Here is a 21,386-nt window from a genome sequence, read left to right on the forward strand (position 1 = left end):
CCCACTGGGTCTTCATAACTGATCGGTTTGGTAATCATAACCCACCGCGCTTGTTGATTCTGTTGTGTGAAAGGGTTTATAGTGTACAGGGGGTTGTATGGGAAGGTGTGAAAAGCGACTCTCGGAATAATGGTGTCCTTTCTTGTCAGCTGTTCCGAGAGGTGTTTACTGTCCCGTGTGTATATTTCTGAGCTGAAACACAGTCATTTGTGGATTATTAACATTGTGAATTATTTTTAATAGGATTTTACATGCACGCACATATACACTGCAATGCACTTCACACACACACTCACCCCCCCCCCCCCCCACACACACACATCATGTACACATACTTTACATTTGTTATTGATCCTAAGAAAACAACAAATTTAATACACACATACTCTCACACACACACACACACACGAATACACATCATGAACACATACTTTCCATTTTTTATTGATTTAAAATAAGAGAATAACAAATGTACTACACACACATACACACACACTGTTCATCAATACAACGTGTAAGAGAACAATATATTATTCATAATGAGAAAAATGTTCTACTTCATCAGTTAACCAGCTGAAAAAATATCATTTGAGAGAACAGCTGGCCCCATCACGGACTCAATGCAATTCTTCAAGTTGTTCAATGAAATGCCGGCCGCTGATTTATTTTAGTTGGGTTCATTGCATTATAGCTCTGATATTGTGCGGAAAATTTGAAATGCAAGGGAACTCCCCCCCCCCCACACACACACACACTCTAGATAACATGTGTGTGTGTGTGTTTGTGTGTGTGTGTGTGTGTGTGTGCACATGCATGCTCCTTACTTATACTTCAAGCTAATGGACAATCATGTCTTAATTATGTTACTGAATTCCCATCTTTTATCAAATTTCAAGTTATTTGCAATGAAAGCTAGAGTGTGTTCTAAGTAGTATGTATACATAGCACACATTATCTTCAAATAGCAACAAAACAAAACAAAAAGACAAAACAAGACAGCATTAATATGTCGCACAGCCAGAACTTACCACTCTTGTTTTCTAATTATTTCACACAGCAGACACCATTTTCATTCAGGTGCGTACTAACTCACTTTATCACTTACCTGTCCCCAAGGAACCAGGGAAGTTATAAACTCAGTTTCCAATCTGCAGAAAGTTAAATTGCACTTATCACTGTTATTGTATGCTATAAATCATATTGACCCCTTCCAATACACCAGGTGGCAACAACAGGGTGTAGGGCTAAGCACTAGGGCCAAGCAGGAACTGAAAATAATGGGTGCGTGAATTTTCACAATTACAGTACAGTCCTGGGGGGGGGGGGGGGGTGGGGGGGTGGGAGCTTTGGTGGTAGAGTGCTGGACTTATGATCATAGGGTCATGGATTCGAGGCCGGGGCTGTGCAGACTCAGAGACAGTATCCCCCCCCCCCTAACACCACAGTGTGCACCTCTCAGAAAGGATTGACAGTCTGATATTGGGGTATGGGGGGTGGGGAGTCCCACTCTAATGGGTCTGTACATGTTCACAATAGCCTTGCAACTTGACCTGTAGTTTTCTGCCACAAGATGATTCCTGCTCTTATTGTTTGGGTCTGGTTGGAAACCAGTGGTACATAATTAACCTGACTGATCACATGGTAGGCCTTAACTAAAGATCATAGAATATGCTTTAGATAATTGTTTGCCGATGCGTTAGTTTATGTGTGTATGTGTGTGTGTGTGTGTGTGTGTGTGTGTCTGTGTGTGTATGCATGTGTGGGTTTGTGTGCATGTGTGAGTGCGTGTGTGTGAGCATGTGTGTGCAAGCATGAACGTGCGTGTGTGTGTGTGTGTGTGTGTGTGGGTGCGTGCATGCACAAATAGTGCATGCTTTTGTAAAGCTCAGTCTTTTCTGGGAATGTATAATTTGAGTGTTTATTGAGGGGTTGGTGTATTGTATAAACTCAGGCCAAAAGTTGTGAAGGCATACATGAATAGGTAGCTGCACAGGAAAAAGAGTTAAAGGAATGGTGAATACGAGGGATTTAAAGAGGTGAAGGAAAGAGTGTGTTCATGTGTGTGTGTGTGTGTGTGCATGCTTGCGCAGCACAAAAGTGACATACCGGTTGGTTTCCAATAACTGAAGATATTAGGGTCGGCAGGTTAGGGATTTTTAATTTGTTTGTTTATCAAACTCAGTCGTCTCTTTTTTTTAAGTCAGCTCATGTGTTTTTTGTTTTTTTTGATTGGCGGTTAGTGCAAAAATTAAGTTTATATCTAATTTTTGTTTGAAGGGTCGTAAAAAAAAAGAAAAGAAATTGAAGTTAGGAGGGAAAGTACGGTTGGTCTGGGAACCAGAAAAACTGACATTTGCTTTAATGGGTGAATCAGCAAACAGGGAGAGACATGGCACAAGAGTTAGAGGGGTATAAATGATCTTGATGTGTTGCTATCATGTCTCTGTCCAAATCTCTTGATTACAAGGATGTGTTGATTTTGAGTCGGTCGTAAAAATGTGTGTGTGTGTTTTTGTGTTTGTGTGTTTGTGTGTGTGTGTGTGTATGTGTGTGTGTGTGTGTGCGGGGGTAGGAGAGAGAAGGTTGGGGGGGGGGGGGGGGTGTGTGCATATTCCCACAAAAGTACAATGATATATCTTCTGATATAAGATTACTATCCAAACCCCTTAATCATAGAGGTAATATAATTTGGGGTTTCGCAGACACCAACCATTAGTCTCTTTAATTCGGATATTAAGGTACCCCTTTATCACTGACAAGACCCCATCCATTTGTACAGTGGGTAGTTATTTGTTGTAATAAGAGAGCTTTGGTACTAAGAGGTATGCCATAGCAAATGTGTGTGTGTGTGTGTGTGTGTGTGTGTGTGTGTGTGTGTGTGTGTGTGTGTACTTCTAGGGGAGTTTAAAAAAAGAACAAAGCCGCGCTAGTCACTTGTCAGAAAGAAGTAATCACTGGTCTCACGTCATTAACTTTAAGATGAAAAGAGAAGAAAAATTACACTCTAAGACATGCGCAGTCATTGAATGAACACACTGTGTGCTGAGCTTTGAAGCAGTGCAAAGTAATTTATTTGTGTGACAACAAACAACCTTGATTAGAGAAAAAAAACCTTTTTGCCAAAATAGTTTTTCTTCATTTTTACGGGTTTAATTCTTTTTCTGAGTGTTAATTAAGGTGGATCATGGATATGGGTAGAAGAGGATCAATGTTGTTTGGGTGTCTAAATTTTGTGTAGTGCGCGGAATGTTGACTTTAACTGCTATGAGGGCGATTGATTGCTTTACTCTCCAACCACAGGTCAAACCCCAGAGTCGACTTGAAAAGAGAATGAATAAATGAAAGAGCAAGGAAAAGGAGAGAGAGAGAGAGAGAGAGAGAGAGAGAGAGAGAGAGAGAGAGAGAGAGAGAGAGAGAGAGAGAGAGAGAGAGAGAGAGAGAGAGAGAGAGAGAGAGAGAGAGAGAGAGAGAGAGAGAGAGAGAGAGAGAGAGAGAGAGAGAGAGAGAGAGAGAGAGAGTATCTGTTAAACGTTTCTTTGGGATAACCCCCTAACCCTTTCATTTTTATATTAAGGGAGGGCAGAACGCAACAAAATGAGCAATACATTATACAGAATCAAGTTCGTAAACACGCTTTGGAATAGAAAGCTGAGTGAAAGAATGATAAAATAACTTTCTTAGATAATTAACGAAAAAGCTTATTTTAAACAGATGAAATACTTGCCCGTTCAAAACTCCCAATGTGGTGTCTGTACTTGCACATATTCACGATTTGTAATTCTTGCTTTGCATTGATAAAACGAAGAAATAATGATGAAGGGAACTAAACTATCAAAGAAAAGTAAAAAGTTGATTGAAAGAGCAGACGTACGTTTCCCTGTGGCGAGACAAGCTGGCAAGCTAGCCGAGACGAACGAGTTGTGTGAGTTGTCTTCCAAGAGTTAAGCAATGCTGAGGCCAGTCCCTTCTTTCACGCCGGTCATCCTGGGCTGTCTCTCTGGCCTGCTTGGGGTCACCATCACATGTTGGATGGGCACTGTCTCTGAGTCTCTAAAGCTGCAACGGAAAAAGTGTCTTTCGGTTATGCAGTTATTACCACACCTAAAAGGCAAGAAAACACACAAACCACCAACCAACCAACCAACAGACAAATGACTAAGAAAGGTTGAATTATTTGACCGCTACATTATAGACACAACGAAACACTTACTATAACATCTTAAAAGGGGACGTAAAAAGAATAATTATGAGATAATGAACAGAAAATGAACTTAGCTTTGCGTCTCCTTCACGATGGCGAGAGTCCAAACAAACAAACAAACAAATACACACTAAAATGAACTTAGCTCAGTTAGGCCTTGTATCTTCGATCTCAAGATTGCCACAAAGAGTCCAAACAAACAAACACTGAAATGAACTTAGCTCAGTTAAGCCTTGTATCTTCGATCTCAAGAGTCCAAACAAACACACAAGCAAACTCATGCGAGAGTCTCTGGCGTTGATAGGCCTCACCTGCACAGACCCGCCGCTACAAAGCCCCCAGCAGAAGGTCCACGACAGTTAATTACCCCATGAAACGTGTGTCCATCACCACCCCTAGCTATTTGCTAACAGTGCTGGTGTCGGATTTGTCATATGTTATATTGGACTGCTCGCCGATTCCATTGTGTATATGATTTGTGAGTTTTGGTATCTTGGATGCTCGCCGATTCAATTGTGGGTAGGCCTATATGGGATTTGCAAGATGTCGGATCTGTAAAACTGTTCATTAGCCACTGGAGATGTGTGTGTGTGTGTGTGTGTGGGGTTGAAGTTGGAGGGAGAAGGGAAAGGAACGGGAATGTTGGTTGTGTGTGTGTGTGTGTGGGGAGGGGGGGAGATTATTGTGGTGATATTCATTAGTGAACGAGAGAGGTTTAAGGAACAGTTCAAGCTTCGTTTTATTCTCAGGTAAAGAGACAAGCCAGGGGAAATGATGGCAATGATTCTAAACACTGTTCATTAGTGGATTGTGTGGGAATGAGTTAAGTAAATTGAGCTGTCACTCTTAGTAGGAAGGGCGGCAGTGTCGCCTTGTGCTTAAAAAAAGAAGATATAGTAAAGGATAAACTGAAATAAAAATGCATATCGGCGGAAGTCCTTATCTGATAATGGGAGCTGTTTTCACAAATAGAACTGTTTGTGTGTGGTTCAGCTAGAGGAAAAAAGGGTCAGATGGACCTTGATTAAAATATGTATTGGTCCAAATATCCTGATTTATCCACTTATTAGACGAAGAGATGGTCAGAGGACCTCATACATGCCAAAACTATGGGACAGTCGACCGACCAGGGGTCAGACCAATGCGTCAGATTGAAAAAAAAGTGCGTCAGTGACCTAAGACTGAGGTATGTGAACAACACTGGGAGGGAGAAGGGTGGGGTTGGGGTTAAAGGCAGCGTAGAGGTCGGATTACAAGGATCGGGTTTGGACAGAAGAGCAGATGATTGGCAATCAGTTGACAGGAGCTGGGCGGGAGGAGCGGTGGTGAAGAATGTTGAGTGTAATGAAGAAGGGAGGGGGCGGATTGGTGTCAACTGTAATGTGCAAAGTCTCCGCCACCCCGTCTCTCCACCCACCATCTCTCTCTGTCTCTGTCTCTCTCCCTCTCTCTCTCTCTCTCTGTTTCTCTCTATGTCTCTATCTCTCTCTCTATCTCTGTCTCTCTCTGTGTCTCTCTGTCTCTATCTCTCTCTCTCTGTCTCTATCTCTCTCTCTCTCTCTCTGTGTCTCTCTAATTCTCTCTGTCTCTCTGTCTCTGTCTCTGTCTCTCTGTCTCTCTCTCTCTCTCTCTTATGACTGCAAAGAAAGAGCAAATCTTATTACTATGCTGTTGTTTTATTGAGGATTTCCCCCCATAAATTGATATCATTAGAGGAAGAAAACAGAAACAACGATGACAGAAGAAGTATGAGTGGGCGGGGCGGGGCGGGGCGGGGCGGGGCGGGGCGGGGCGGGGTTGGGGGTGGGGGTGGGAATCTACGGGAATATGATGAGACCATAGGGGTGCGTGAGTAGGATGGGGGGGGGGGGGGGGCGTGATGGGGGAGGGGGGCGTGATGGGGGAGGGGGGGGGCTGTTGGCGCCAACGACACAAAGCTATCAACCGTTCATTAACGAGTGTGCACTAGTCTCCCGATTGGTTGTCCTCAGGAGCTCACAATCGGTGAACACGACAGGTCAACAAACATCATTGTACGCCGAGGGTACTTGGCCTATCTCTTCATCGTCGGGTTAGCCCTCATAATCTCTCTCTCTCTCTTTGGTGTCTGTGGACGATTCGTTATGTTGTGTATCAGTACTACAGAGAGAACTTGGATATTAAGCCACCTCTGCTGTGCATAGAGGACGTGTATCTCCAAGAGGAGTATGTTTGACTCATTGAGAGATAGATTCGATAGTTTTTTGTTGAACAGTAGAGTACTACCCAACATTCGAAATTGTGAGGAACTGTGGGAGAATCGTGCCAGATTTGTCTGTTCAGAACAGACTATGAGACACAACTGTTGAACGCTGAAAAAAAAGAAGAAAGAGAAGAAGAAGCAGAAGAAGAAAAAGAAGAAGAAGAAGAAGATATTAAGAAGAAGAAGAAGAAGAAGATATAAGTTTATCAGTTTGGTTTCAAAGAGAAAAGAAAGATTAATTTTATTTCAGAGAACGTATTTATAATACTGTGCATAGAAAAAGCATCTGCCCAAAAGGACTATTTTCAACTCCTTGAGTGATTTAAATTAGATCATCTGTTTTTGAACGCGGGAAGTTTGTTTGGTTGCAAAGAGGCGGAAAGAACAGAAGTGTTTTTGAAAACACTTTGACTCTAAGCTACTTCTGTTGTGCACGGGGAATGTGTCTGTTCAGTGGAAGAACGCTAGAATCGTCGAGAAATTCAGCTTCGATAGAGTGTCGTTGAAGAGATTTAGTTTGCCTGGTTTCATGGGGTAAAAAAGAGTGATTATAATTATGTGAGTACAATTTGATTGTAAAATGTTACTACTTAAGAAATGTGTCTTCCAAGGAGGAGAATGCTTTGACTCATTGAGATATTCAGCTTCGATAAAGTGTCGTTGAACAGATTATCTAATATGTTTGAGGACACTTTGATGGGGTGCTGCTTCTGTTGTGCACAGAACATTCTCTCTCCGAAAGGATAAAGTTGGTCAGTCTCTTTAAAAGATTCATTCAGTGTGATTATAATTATATGAGGACACTTTGATTGGGGCGCCGCTTCTGTTGTGAAGGGGAAACGGGTCTGTCCAAGAGGAGACTGTTTTGAGAGAATCAGCTGCGATAATCTGCCTTGAACCTTTTTTAGTTTCTTTGGTTTCAAAGAAAACAAAAAATAGTTATCTGAAGACTCTTTGATACTACAATGCAATGGTTGTGCATAGCACATTCAAGTTCTTCACAGTTACGAAATGAGAGTTTAAATTCGGTAGTCCGTTGTTTGGCATATGCATATTCAGTTTGTCTGCCTTGGCCTTTTTGGCAGACAACTTTGGACATTTCTGATAAAGATACTTACACTGACAGTCTTTGCTTCGTTAATCCAAGCATTTATCTCTCTCTCTCTCTCTCTCTCTCTCTCTCTCTCTCTCTCTCTCTCTCTCTCTCTCTCTCTCTCTCTCTCTCTCTCTCGCTCTGAGTGGCCATGCTGCATGAACGCGTTGAAGCATGCAATCTGTTACCCCCCGCGGGTTAGCGGGAAGAATTTACCCGATGCTCCCCAGCATGTCGTAAGAGGCGACTAACGGATTCTGTTTCTCCTTTTACCCTTGTTAAGTGTTTCTTGTATAGAATATAGTCAATTTTTGTAAAGATTTTAGTCAAGCAGTATATGTAAGAAATGTTAAGTCCTTTGTACTGGAAACTTGCATTCTCCCAGTTAGGTCATATATTGTACTACGTTGCAAGCCCCTGGAGCAAATTTTTGATTAGTGCTTTTGTGAACAAGAAACAATTGACAAGTGGCCCTATCCCATCTCCCCCCTTCCCCCGTCGCGATATAACCTTCGTGGTTGAAAACGACGTTAAACACCAAATAAACACAAATAAACAAATGCAATCTGTTAATTGATCTGAAACAGCAGGTCTTGAAACATTAGCAGCTTATATATACGGTACCTGTCTTAACCTTTCCTTTATGACAAGTGTGTGATTTGCCAAGCGAACAGCTTATCAAAATCTTCTCGGAGAAAGGTCGGACTAGTCCCAATTGGCGTCGGTAATGTGAAGCTTTTGCCGTGAAGAGTAATAATTTGGAACCAGTGCACTGCAGGTTTTTGGTTTTGTTTAGTCTGCAAGGCTTGCAGTCTGCATGGATTTTTAGTTTCGATGACAGTTTGTGTATGCTTTGCCAAGCGGATAGCTTAAATCAGAATCTTCTTAGGGAAGGGTCTGGACCCAATACCTACATGGCGACAGTTAATGTGTAGCTTTAACTGTGATGAAAAATAAAGTGGAACCAGTAAAGTTATTTTGGTTTGTGTTCCTGTAGTTTGCATGGATTTAGTTTCGATGACAGTGTGTGTATATCAAAATCTTCTTAGGGAAGGGTGTAGAAGACCCGGTACCGATATGGCGACAGTTAATGTGTAGCTTTTACCGTGAAGAGAAAACCGGCACGGTTGGCCTAGTGGTAAGGCGTCCGCCCCGTGATCGGGAGGTCGTGGGTTCGAACCCCGGCCGGGTCATACCTAAGACTTTAAAATTGGCAATCTAGTGGCTGCTCCGCCTGGCGTCTGGCATTATGGGGTTAGTGCTAGGACTGGTTGGTCCGGTGTCAGAATAATGTGACTGGGTGAGACATGAAGCCTGTGCTGCGACTTCTGTCTTGTGTGTGGCGCACGTTATATGTCAAAGCAGCACCGCCCTGATATGGTCCTTCGTGGTCGGCTGGGCGTTAAGCAAACAAACAAACAAACAAACAAACAAACCGTGAAGAGAAACAATGTGAAACCAGTGCAAGTATTTGGTGTTGATCAGTCTGCAGGGATTTAGTTTCGATGACAGTGTGTGTATGCTTTGCCTTCACGAAGAACTTATTCAAATCTTCTTGGAGAACATTCTGGAACAAAAACCATTGGGGGTGCCTATTTCTGCGTAGCTTTTACTGTAAAGAGGAACACTGTTGAATCGATCAAACAATGTTAGTTTCGGTGATGGTGTATCACATTTGGCTGGACTTCAGCGTGCTATACTATTACATGTAACACAGTTCAAAAGGGACCAAAAACCATTTTGGCTTAGACGAGGGCTAGCGGTGGACCGATACTTGATCAGAGTTTGTGTTAGTGTACTCTTCCCTGAAAAGTTAGTGTCTGCATGCAAAAGCACCGAGCATTTCATAAAGCCAGTCTGGAAAATCAGAGTTAATTTTTTAAACCTACCGGAATACGAGAGGTGCTTTTTCTGGTACCAGTCCAGACAGGAGAGTTCATTTTCTAAAACCAGTCTAAACATGAGTAACGTGCAGTCGCTTAATTTGTGCCTACTCCAAATAAGTTTGACGGTGTTCACAAAGTACTGGACTAAAGGGAGAGACAAAAGTACTGCTATTAACATTACCAAAGCATTTTCGACACACACACCTACACAAAGATTCTTCACGCGATGGTGTGGACTAAAACCGAAATACCATCGTCAGTTTTATTTCTCCACCAGTAAGAGTATTCTGGAATCGTTCAGGACATACTCTTCAGCGACACTTCCTGAGCTTTTCCAGCAAAACGGATTGCTTAATTATATCATCCAGGATATATGTTTGGATAAAGCTTTTCATGACTGAATACATGTGTGATTTTCGACTCAAAACAAATGTTCAGTTCAAGGATATTATGATGAAAACCACAGCGAATCAATCAACAGTTTCTCTTGGAATGTCGGTGTCTTCTTCTTCTTCTTCTTCGTTCAAGGGCTGAAACTCCCACTGTTTCGTTAAAGTGTATGACCGTTTTTACCCCGCCATTTAGGCAGCCATACACTGCTTTCGGGTGAGGAATTTCTGCGTAACTAAGACAATACCAGTGACCAACATCTCACACAAAGACCAATATGAACTCTGCTAGCAAAGCAGGCGTTGCAACAAAGGGTGAAAAAGCAGCGCCAAGTTCCTCAAACGCGCAACGTATTGATGCCAAATCCAAAATCACGCCAAGACCCTCCGTCACGGAATCGACGATGCTGAGTAAACTGAAAGGATCTGTCAGAGCCATATCCATGCTGAGTAAGTGTGTGCTGTTTGGGTTGTGATACAACGAATAATGTAACAAAAACGAATAATGTAACAATTGTTACATTATTCGTGGCGGATGTAGCTTTTCCTTGAAATTGCTATCGAGATTTTCTCTATAAATATAATTCACTAGGAAACACTAGACTGATAATTATTGTGATGCACACAAATTCGTGCGTAATGATGCGAATGACCCTTCACCTAGTGAGGTCAAGAACAAAGGGTTTATAAGAGTGTCCAGGAGAAATTACTTTTGCTTTCTTACATTCGAGGTTTTTCTTATCGGGAGACTCCGGATATAAGAAATATTTTTCTCTTATCGGAGGAAAAACAAATGTCATCATAGTTTTGGAAATGCATTGCATTATATGCCCGCAGGCAGGTGCATGAATGTGTATGTGATAATGAATATTTATGTTTGTAAATGTGCGTGCGAATTAATATGTGTATTTTAATGTGTTATTCCCGACTTGTAGTAGGGTTTGGGACATAGCACATGGTGGCCGCCATTATTAGCCTCGGCTTTCCCATATGTGTGTGGGGCTTCAAACCTCCTGTTAAAATACACGTGGAAAAAACACTTTTGGACAGGAATTAAGATAAGTGTCGTCGTGGTTTTGTTTGCTTGTTTTGGGATGGGTGTTTTTTTCCGACATCAGGTCCAATCTTTTTCGTTCTGTAACTTGTTCTTTTCTTTGATTCTATGTTCCCAAACCTTTCTTCGTAACTAAAAATGTGTCTAGTTTCTAATGGAGTTCCATATCGATACACACCGACACATATTTTGCAAGCACAAGAAGAGTAATTGCTATCTGAGTGTAAATATTCAGAATTATGTACAATACCAATGAATAATTAATCAAATTAGATTGTTGTTTGCTTTTTTAAGATAGAATTTCTGTTATTGTTTTACCAATATTTTTGTTTGTTACAGGAATAGAACAAAAGGTCAATGAAATCTATTTCTCTAACACAATACGAGCTATGTTAAATCTGCACTATGGGATTTACCCATTCTAAGAACAGAATATTAATTTTTATGGAATGTAGTACGAAGGCTACCACAACGCAACAGTCTTAATCTTGTTTCTTTCATTAAACTGGTAACATTGTTTTTGTACAAGCTCGAAACCAAATTTATATTTCCAAATTAGTGCTGTAATAGGTTTGCCTACTGTGTTTTGTTAAGGATTATTCGGATCTGCAGGGAATTCATGAAAAACATTGTGTGTTGTTAACCCGTGATTTGTAAAAATGTAAAAACATTTTACAAATCACGTCGAACCTAAAACCGCGATTTGTAAAAATGTAAAAATTTAAAAATATCGCATTCCACAAAGTAATGCATGCCTTTTATTATTATTAATTTTTCTTGTTTAGAGCCTCTACGCTGAGAGGTGGGGGTGGATTTAGATCCACATCCCATTTTGGTGCAATCCCATTTTGCCGCCGTCCCATTTTTTGCCCCATCCTATTTTCGCGACATTTCACAAGCCAAGCGTCATTTTACTAACATATCATAACAATAGCGCGACATCCCCTTTTGACACCATATCCCAGTTGGCCTCCATGCCGTTTCACCGCCATTCCATTTCGCCCCCATCCCATTGTCGCGACATTTCACAAGCAAAGCGTCATTTTACTACCGTGTCATAACAATAGCGCGACATCCTATTTTGACACCATCCCATTTGGCCGCCATCCCATTTTTGATTTATTCTTCTTGCCAAGCCTCACTATACTACTATATACTGCGTTATTCAACTAGGAAGACATTCCGTTTACGCAAAATCCCATTTTTGCCACAATCCAAAATGTCGCGAAATAGGGATGGCGGCGAAATGGGATGACGGCAAAACGGCATGGCGACAAAATGGAATGTGGCGCAGGTGGTATGTCACGGTGGTAAAATGACACTTGGCCTGTGAATGACGTAGGCTAAGTTATTTAATAAATCCAAGCTTGCGCATTGTTAAGCCCCGAAGTTCGCATTCTGTCTCTATTAAATGAAGTCCAGCAATACAATCATGGTACATAAAGCAGCGACATTTTTGTTTCAATGTTCACCGATGCAGTAACTAGCATTACAGGACAGGAGAGTAACAAACGCGTTGTTGAGCTATGTACAGTTAAAGGAAGTTCTGTTTGCGCTGAATAGTTGCCGCTAGCACCCGCGTTCAACGTCCCGTCAAAGAAACGTCGCCAGTCATGTTAAAAGGCACACTCCTTCTGGTGAAAACAGTGGGGCTCACCGCCCCAGACCTTCCTAGGCTCTTACATCCCTCCGCTTGGACACATACAACAAATCAACATCCCGACTGCTTGCTGTGGTGAGTTGGAATGTTTGGATGAATCAATTATCTTTTTAAAACGCCACTAGTGTTTTTTTGCGAAATTAATTCACAAATAAAGTCACACTGTGCTCAAAGAGCTCCCATGGTTTTATCCCACGTAAAAGACTGGTGTAATCTGAGCCGGTCAGCCACAATGTTTTCACAAGGAGTGTGCCTTTTAATTAAGCCCTGCCCGAGGGTGAAATATATTTTCATGTGGTGGTAGTATGGTCGGTTTGATTTGTCCTCGCCAACGGCAACGGCTGCTCTTTTTTTTTTTTTTTTTTTTTTTTTTTTGACTCAAAGATGTAGTCTACAACTTGGACAAACGTGGACATGTAGCGACTAATGGTTGTTATTTAGTGTTTGTTTGTTTGTTAGTTAGTTAGTTAGTTAGTTAGTTAACTGTTGCTTTTTGGGTCCAGCGGACCATTTAGGCCAAATCAGGACCCCACAAGTTTAACATTGCATACATTTTAAATTAAACCAATATTAAAAAACAAAGTCAAAAAGCAAAGTCAGGAACGTTACCCGAAGGGAACACAAAAGTTAAGTCGAAACCCTACGTGTCAATGAACTTTAAAATTCAAATCTTAAAATAGAGGCCAGACTCTCTTAAAAATCCAAAGAGAGCTGTAGAGCTGGTCTCCATAAAAATCTGTTTCAAAATAGAGGTGTTAAAATACTTCACTCGTAAATCATATAGATCAGTGCATTCAGTGAGAAAATGTATCACACTAAAGCTATTATCACAGGCGTGGCACCATGGTGCCTCTTCTCTTTTAAGCAGGTGAACATGCGTTATATAAGTGTGACCAGTGTGTAATCTAGCCAAAACACTTTCTTCTTTTCTATTTGAAGCCATCAAAGGCAAGGGCTTTGATAGCCCAGGGCGTATCTTGTATAGTTTATTTTTGGGACGGATTGTTCAGGAAGCGGTGGAACCGTCATCTCCAGAGCATTTTTTGCTGCCTTGTCAGCAGCTTCGTTACCTTGTATGCCCATATGACTGGGCGCCCATATAAAATTTATAATCTTGCCTTCGTATCAGAAATAAGCTTAGTGTGAATGTCGATTAAAAAAGGGTGAGTGAACTTTCTGGATGAAATAGCTTCAAGAGCTGAGAGCGAGTCCGATACAATCAGAAAAGACGAATGTGTCGATTGATAGATTAATTTCAACGCCAAAATGATGGCGCTAAGTTCCGCCGAATATACCGACGAACCGTTAGGAAGCCGAAGTTGAAGTGGGCGTTGTAATTTCTTGCTAGAAACTGCTGCAGCAGCAGCTGAATCATCCTTTAGAGAGCCATAAGTGAAGACAAATTCATACCCTTTGTATTTAGAACATTGCTCTAAAAAGAGCTGCCGAAAGACAGTGTCAGATGTTACATTCTTCTTGAAAGAAGTTAGGGAAAAATTTACGGTTGGATTTTCCAATTTCCAGGGTGGAGTGTTTGTGGTCAAAGGATCGTCACAAACAGAGTCAATATCTATATCAGCCTTTTCACACTCAGAAAGCTTTACGTATGCCAAAAGTTAGTGTTTCGTTAGGTTTGGAAAGAAATTTGTCCTTCAGAGTAGGGTGAATAACACACTCATGGGCAGGATTTTTGGGGTTTGCTTTTAGCTTGTTTGTTTGTTTGTTTGTTTGTTTGTTTGTAGTGTATATCTTTATACACATTATCTTTAGTCTACTTGCCCGTATGCTTGAAAATGGGGGTGGATGAGCGAGGGAAATAGTTTACTAGCTTCAAAAGTGGACTTAATGTGTGTGTGTGTGTGTGTGTGTGTATGTATGTGTGTGTGTGTGTGTGCGTGTGTGTGCGTGTATGTGTGTGTGTGTGTGTATGTGTGTGTGTGTTTGTGTGTGTGTGTGTGTGTGTGTGTTTGGTGAGGATGGGTTTGGGGGTGGGGGTGGAGTTCAGGTAGTACTACAAAAGTATAAGGAGTGATAGTAAGGTTTCACTGAGTTAAGAAGTGGACACTTGACCAAAAGTATTTTGAAATTCAAACCATCTAACAACTAATGGCGGTTATTATTTGTATTTTACGTTAACCTAACGGAACTTGTGTTCGAGAAGGAGGAGGGGGAGGAGGGACTTTATTTCGGCGAAGGTTGAAAGGAGCGAGGTTAAGAGTTTACTGACTTAAAAAGTGGACCTTTGACAAATTTGACTTGGAAATGCAAACCCTCTAATGGCTAACAGTGGTCATTAAGCGGTCTTTGGACCTTTTAAGCCGGACCGGAGATTGATTCTGTGGTCAGTCAATATTCCAGTCCTCTCGTTGTGCATAAAGCAGGGCTGTTTTTCTCATGTGTCTAATACGTGAGTTCTGGGCCAGGGCCGTTTCAGGCATTTGCTGCAGAGTTTGTGAACTGGAAAGTCGCATGCTTCCTCTGAGCATTGAGTTTGCCTGAAGTTCGTGCGACCGTGTATGTGAAATTGGAACCAGTTTTTTTTTTGACGGAAAAGGAGTGCTATAAACTATTTTAAATGCCATTTCACAAGGAGACTACGAAGGAAATCGACTATCCATTGTGTGTAAAGTTTTGTTTTTAGGATGGAGGAAGGGAGGGAAGCTTACTGATGGTGATTTGGGCGAGTGCTAAAGAACAAAAATGTCTAAACGAATATGCCTGGTTGAAGCTTCAGACTTACTCGGTCTTGCGACGATGAGGTTATGCCATCAACAAAAAAGTATTAGCCGTCTGTTCACTTCATCATAGCATGTTCGTTGTTTCTAGCGAGACAAATGTAAAGCTTCTGAGTAGGACACGGCAGAAAGTTCAATACCTTCAAAGAATGTTCAAAGCATTTGTTAAAGTTCAAAGCCCTGCGATGTGATGATTAATGAGTGGTGTGTGCGCACGCAGCAGCAATCCCTCACGATATATTTAGAATCTCTCTCGCCAATATTTGGCGTGTCAGCGTCGAGGCAATTTGGAATTCCTTTTGATGGAGGTAGCTACAGACTGCTAGATTCGATCTTCAGAAGCTAATGCGTTGTTTTGTGTTCTTCAGAGGCTCATAAGTTGTTTTATGTTTTTCAGAGGCTAATCAGTTGTTAGTGCTCTTCAGAGGCTAATAAGTTGTTTTTGATTCTCAGAGGCCAATAATTGTGTTTGTATTCTGATTGCCCGTGGTGCTATAATTGAGCTTCGCGAGAGAAATGTTGGAAGCTGCCATCATGAAACGAGGAATTAAACGAGTGCTGGCCGTCGTGAAAGGCGGATAGTTTCCAAGCTGCTTGCGCCTCAGAGAAAGCTGATTTTTTGGGTGCTATTTTCCTTCGTATCCAGTTTGATTTCGAGAAGCTGATCGTCGTTGGTGCCAGGTTGTTGATGGTTCCTGTCCCACAGGTTCACAGCCTATTAGGGACTGTCATTGTTATTTGCTTGGTGCCAGTCGACGAAGAAGCCATTTTATGTGTGGAGATTCATCAAATTTAAGTCAGCTTTTTGTGCACATGTCCAAATCTGAGATGGTACCAAATAGCGTGAGTTACGGTGTTTATGTCAGTCTGGTTCCATGGTTGTGGATGTGCGCACGTTAAAGACTTTTTTGTAAAAAAAATATTTCTGGATGTGTTGTATTTCTGTGAATTGAAGAGGCTACAGTTTCCAGTGTCAGAACTGTCTGCATTCCATAATGCCGTATGCGTGCCGTGTGTTCCAGTGGTAGTTTTGTAACTGACAAACAAAGGCAAACGCGCAGATGAAAACTCAATGAACAAAATTTGATCTCCCCGCAAAGCTGTGTAATGTTACTCTGAGATACGAACTGTGAAATAGTGATCTTAAGACTTCGACATTATGTTTTAATTTTCGATATTTGTTTAAAATTGTTTAATCAATGCAAACAGAGTCGAGAACAGTTATTTGGTCTGTCTGACTCGAGAAAAAACATCAACAGAAACGACAACTCGGTTTCGTAGGTTTCAGAATTAACATCCTTGACCAGACTATATACAGCAGAGAGGATTAAAAGGAAAAGGAATCATTTCTGCAAAAGAAAAAAATCCACACTCTTGGGGGAAAAAAACCTCCAGACATTGACTCATATCTCAACGAGACATATTTACCCCCGTCAAAAACAAATCTAAACTCATCAGCAAAAGAAAATGACCACGGCCAAGAGCAGCAGCAGTAGAAGCTCCAAGCGCAGCATGTCACTGCAGCTCACCACCCTGTCCATCCCTAGCGCGGTGGGGGCGGCGGTCAAGCACAACTCCGCCCCTCCCAGCGCCAGCGCACGGCGTCGTCACTCCATGTTCCCCCCCGACTCGGCCAAACTGACCGCTGCTGAGAGGGAGGGGCGAAGAAAAGGTGAGAATCACAGGAAGAAACGATGGGAGTCAAAGAGTAGAAACTATGATAGTCACAGGTAGAAAAGATGAGTCACAGGTAAAAAAGGAGAGCGTCACAGGTAGAAAAGATGAGAGTCAAAGAGTAGAAACTATGAGAGTCCCAGGTAGAACAGATGAGTCACAGGCAAAAAAGGCGAGCGTCACAAGATAGAAAAGATGAGAGTCACAGGTAGAAACTATGAGAGTCACAGGTAGAAAAGATGAGTCACATGTAAAAAAGGTTAGCGTCACAGGTACGTAGTAAAGATTATGGTAGTGTTACAGGTAGAAAAGATGAGTCACAGGTAGAAACTATGAGAGTCACATGTAAAAAAAAAGGTGAGCGTCACAGGTAGAAAAGATGAGCGTCACGGGCAAAACAAAAGGTGAGCGTCACGGGTAATAAGGGTGAGCGTCTTATGTAAAAAAAAGAAAAAAAGGAGCGTCACAGGTAGAAAAGATGAGCGTCACAGGTAGAAACGATGAGCGCCACAGGTAGAAACGATGAGCGTCACAGGTAGAAAAGATGAGTCACAGGTAAAAAAGGAGAGCGTCACAGGTAGAAAAGATGAGCGTCACAGGTAGAAACGATGAACCTCACAGGTAGAAAAGATGAGCGTCACAGGTAGAAACGATGAGCGTCACAGGTAGAAACGATGAGCGTCACAGGTAGAAACGATGAGCGTCACAGGTAGAAACGATGAGCGTCACAGGTAGAAAAGATGAGCGTCACGGGTAAAAAGGGTGAGAGTCACAGGTAAAAACAAAGTTGAGCGGTCACAGGTAGAAAAGATGAGAGTCACATGTAAAAAGGGTGAGAGTCACAGGTAAAAACAAAGTTGAGCGGTCACAGGTAGAAAAGATGAGCGTCACGGGTAAAAAGGGTGAGAGTCACAGGTAAAAACAAAGTTGAGCGGTCACAGGTAGAAAAGATGAGAGTCACATGTAAAAAAGGTGAGCTCCTGACATGACCTTGCATATGTGCTAAAAGTAGTCCTTCCAGAAAAACCTGTGCATCGACTTTTTTAACTGCAGACCGTATGGGAGAGAGGGACGACGGTGAGATGAGAGCGTAGCCTCTGCCGGATCTGCTAAACGTAGTTTTGAATAGAGTTGCCAATCCTTGAATATGAGTCAAGTTCTAAACGGGCCGATTAAAACTAGTTATTATGTAATGGGGGGCAAAAACGTACGACGAAACACAAAATAGCCTACAGACTACAATTAAAAAGCATTGAAAACTTGTTGTCTACATTAGGTTAACAGTGATCGGTCGAAGAGATAGATATTTTCATGAATAATCAGATTCGATAAAAGCTGACGTGAAACTACATTGCACAAGTTTATAATAGTTAATACTGAAATAATTTCACTCACCCTGTATCTATCCCGAGTATGGCTGGCGGCATCAGAATAATGCAACGCTTAGAGCCACAGCCGCCATCCTTCCATCACCCGGAACACGATGTTGCCAGGAGTGAGCTGGCTGTAGTGTAGTGTGAGAAGAGCATTCACTGACATGGATTTTTGTGCCAACCGTGACTCTCCACTTTCTTTCGTTCGCTTTATGTTGCTGCTCTAGCTTTAGAAACAGGATATCTTCTTCTTGTCGTTCGCTGTTAGATTGTCAGTCCGGACTGCAGGGCGAAACGTGCTGTCCTCTAGAAACAGGATATGTGACCCTCCATACGTTTTCCAGCTCCAAGTTATACTGGCGAGTCCAAAAGGACACTAAACCTACACTTTGTGTTGGTATCCTCTCAGGTCGCTGGCCTGCACTCTGACCAGAAGTGTTTCACTTCTGAACACATTTTTGTTGCAAGTTTTGAACACATTGTGACATAGTACATAGTTCTACTGGAAAAATAGCACACATAAAAACACTATTGTTCAAATGGACACTTGTGTTTACCATTCGAATACTGGTGTTTCATAATTATGTGCACTACTTTTGCCAGTAGAACTGTGTACTATGTCACGGTGGGTTCAAAACTTGTTGCAGAAATGTGTTCAGAAGTGGAACACTTTGTTAATGTCCTCGTGGAGACAGAAACTTTTGCAATGTGGTCATCGCTCCAGTCTACTCTTGGCGTTCTTTTCTTTTCTGATTTTATAATGGCTTCATTATCCGACTCTTGTACATTGATACATAACTGGTCAAGTATTCCACTTGTCATCAATCGTCTTGACGGTTCACTGAGTTGAGGGCCCCAAAGGGGGGGTATCATCACGATCACGGGAAGGGACATTTTAGCTTTCACGATCACAGTTACCTTGATTTTTTTTTCACGATCACAAACACCTTGACGAATAGAGGATCATAGAGTGATACAGCTGTGAAAAATGTACGTTGAAAATAAAATGCTTTGCAATAATGCCCATCACGATCACGAAAACAAATGACGATCACGATCACGAGACTTGATTTTTTTGTCATCACGGATCACGGGCAAAGTCCCATCACGATCACAGAAATGGAAATTTCGGCAATCACGGTCACAGAAAGGTCAAAAAACGCCAATCACGATCACGATGTTAAACCCTTTGGGGCCCTCTGAGTTGTCATCTTGGTGTCTTCTGACGAGGAGGACTGGATTCACACTTGATTTCAATCGGCTCGGTGTATTCATTCTGCTCAGTCTGCGTGGGTTGGTTCTATACGGACGAGTGAACACAACGGCATCGCTGTCAGATACGAGACATGCTTGGAGAAAGTCTCCCTTTTGAACGAATCTAGTCCTATTCATAAACTCCAAGTTTCGTATCACGCTGATAGTGGATCTGATAGGGACTGGGTGGCCGAGTGGTAACGCACTTGCGCTCGGAATCGAGAGGTTGCGTGTTCGACCCTGGGTCAGGCCGCTATTTTCTCCCCCCTTTCCTAACCTAGGTGGTGGGTTCAAGTGCTAGTCTTTCGGATGAGACGAAAAACCGAGGTCCCTTCGTGTACACTACATTAGGGTGTGCACGTTAAAGATCCCACGAAAATTGTATAGGCATAGATAAAAATGTCCACCAAAATACCCGTGTGACTTGGAATAATAGGCCGTGAAAAGTAGGATATGCACCGAAATGGCTGCGATCTGCTGGCCAAGGTGAATGCGTGATGTATTGTGTAAAAAAATTCCATCTCACACGGCATAAATAAATCCCTGCGCCTTGAATATAAATTGAAGAAAAAAAATCCCTGCGCTTAGAACTGTACCCACGTAATACGCGCGATATAAGCCTTATATTGATTGATTGATTGAAAGGTACGCACATTCCCTCGCATGTCAGCAATTGTGTTCAACACATGATACCAGGCCTGGCTTTCACGCGGAATAAGAGCACCCTATCACTTGGAAACAAACAAACAAAACAAAGAACGAAGTCAGCACCAGGGCTGTATTCTGAGCATCGTGGGGATTTCTTTGTGAATATAGACGAACGAAGTCCGGAAATGACTGAATCTGTCGGGTTTTGTGTAGGTTGTAAAAGCCGTGCTTTTATTGAGGCAAACTTTCCCATGTTGTCGCCGTCCTGGAATTTTTGCGTAACTCGATTCTGGGCGATTTTTATGTTGTTGTGCTTTAGACTATAAATAAATCATTCTCAATGAGAAATATTCTCCAAAATACGATGGACAATGCATGATTTTACACTCTTTTATCTTTCAATCGTCAATTGACAGAATTGTGTCCGTAATGTGAATGGTGTTTTTATTTTATTTTTTATCAGGCGCCAATGCAAAGCTGTACTTTAAGATGGAAAGTAAGTGTTCAAACGCGTTGAATATTGCAGGATGTTTTACGTGTGACATGGAATTCACGGTTTTGAAATAATGATATTTTGAAATATAGATTAATGTATCATATCTCCAGTTTTGGAAGATCTGCTGCAAATAGGTTAATGTGGTCTGCTGTATGCACGACATTAGAAAACAAAACAAGTAAAGAAAACCTCACAAAAGCACATTCAAACACACTGAAAGCAAATCCCAAATCGCAAATAATTTTTTTTTTTAAACAAGCAACACCCACATATTAATTGGAGTAGAACACGAAAATGTAAGGGGGCACAGTTTTGCACAAAAAACGGAAACCACGTTTGACTGGAAACTAATGATGCACACAGCTGAAAAATTAGTAGCAATTAAACATTATTCTGGCCGTTTTTGTATTCAAGCGCAGTTTTCTTGATCGTTTCTTCAACGGCGTTTACAATCCTGCTCGGGCGTAACGTTTCAGAAAATTGGCGGCTTTGTAGGTGATCAATAGAAAAAATATTGAGAGCCATATATCTTTACAAGGCAGAAAAGTACTTGGGTGGAGAAACACTTACAATCTGTGTTTGTTTGCTCAGTGGTCCGAGCAAGTAAATCTATTCTTTAGCGTCTGCTGCGTTTTAACAACCGAGACCAGCTTTGGTAGCCCTAGAATCTTTAAGGTTAGC

At 41.8% G+C, this 21,386-nt stretch overlaps 1 protein-coding gene and 1 long non-coding RNA gene across 3 annotated transcripts in view; one reads left to right on the forward strand and one right to left on the reverse strand.

Annotated features, from left to right (window-relative positions):
• The window catches only part of LOC138950927 (MYCBP-associated protein-like), a 71,130-nt gene that overhangs the window by 434 nt on the left and 49,310 nt on the right, over window positions 1-21,386 (forward strand). The gene's annotated exons all lie outside the window — the stretch shown is intronic.
• Window positions 145-19,734, reverse strand: LOC138950935 (uncharacterized). Its single transcript, XR_011450870.1, has 4 exons — window positions 18,330-19,734; window positions 3,872-4,056; window positions 1,106-1,148; window positions 145-192 (listed from the first exon to the last, which is right to left on the reverse strand). It is a non-coding gene; the product is annotated as an uncharacterized lncRNA (long non-coding RNA).

The sequence above is a fragment of the Littorina saxatilis genome, linkage group LG16 (genome assembly GCF_037325665.1).
Source record: "Littorina saxatilis isolate snail1 linkage group LG16, US_GU_Lsax_2.0, whole genome shotgun sequence".
In the NCBI taxonomy this organism is placed as follows: domain Eukaryota; kingdom Metazoa; phylum Mollusca; class Gastropoda; order Littorinimorpha; family Littorinidae; genus Littorina; species Littorina saxatilis.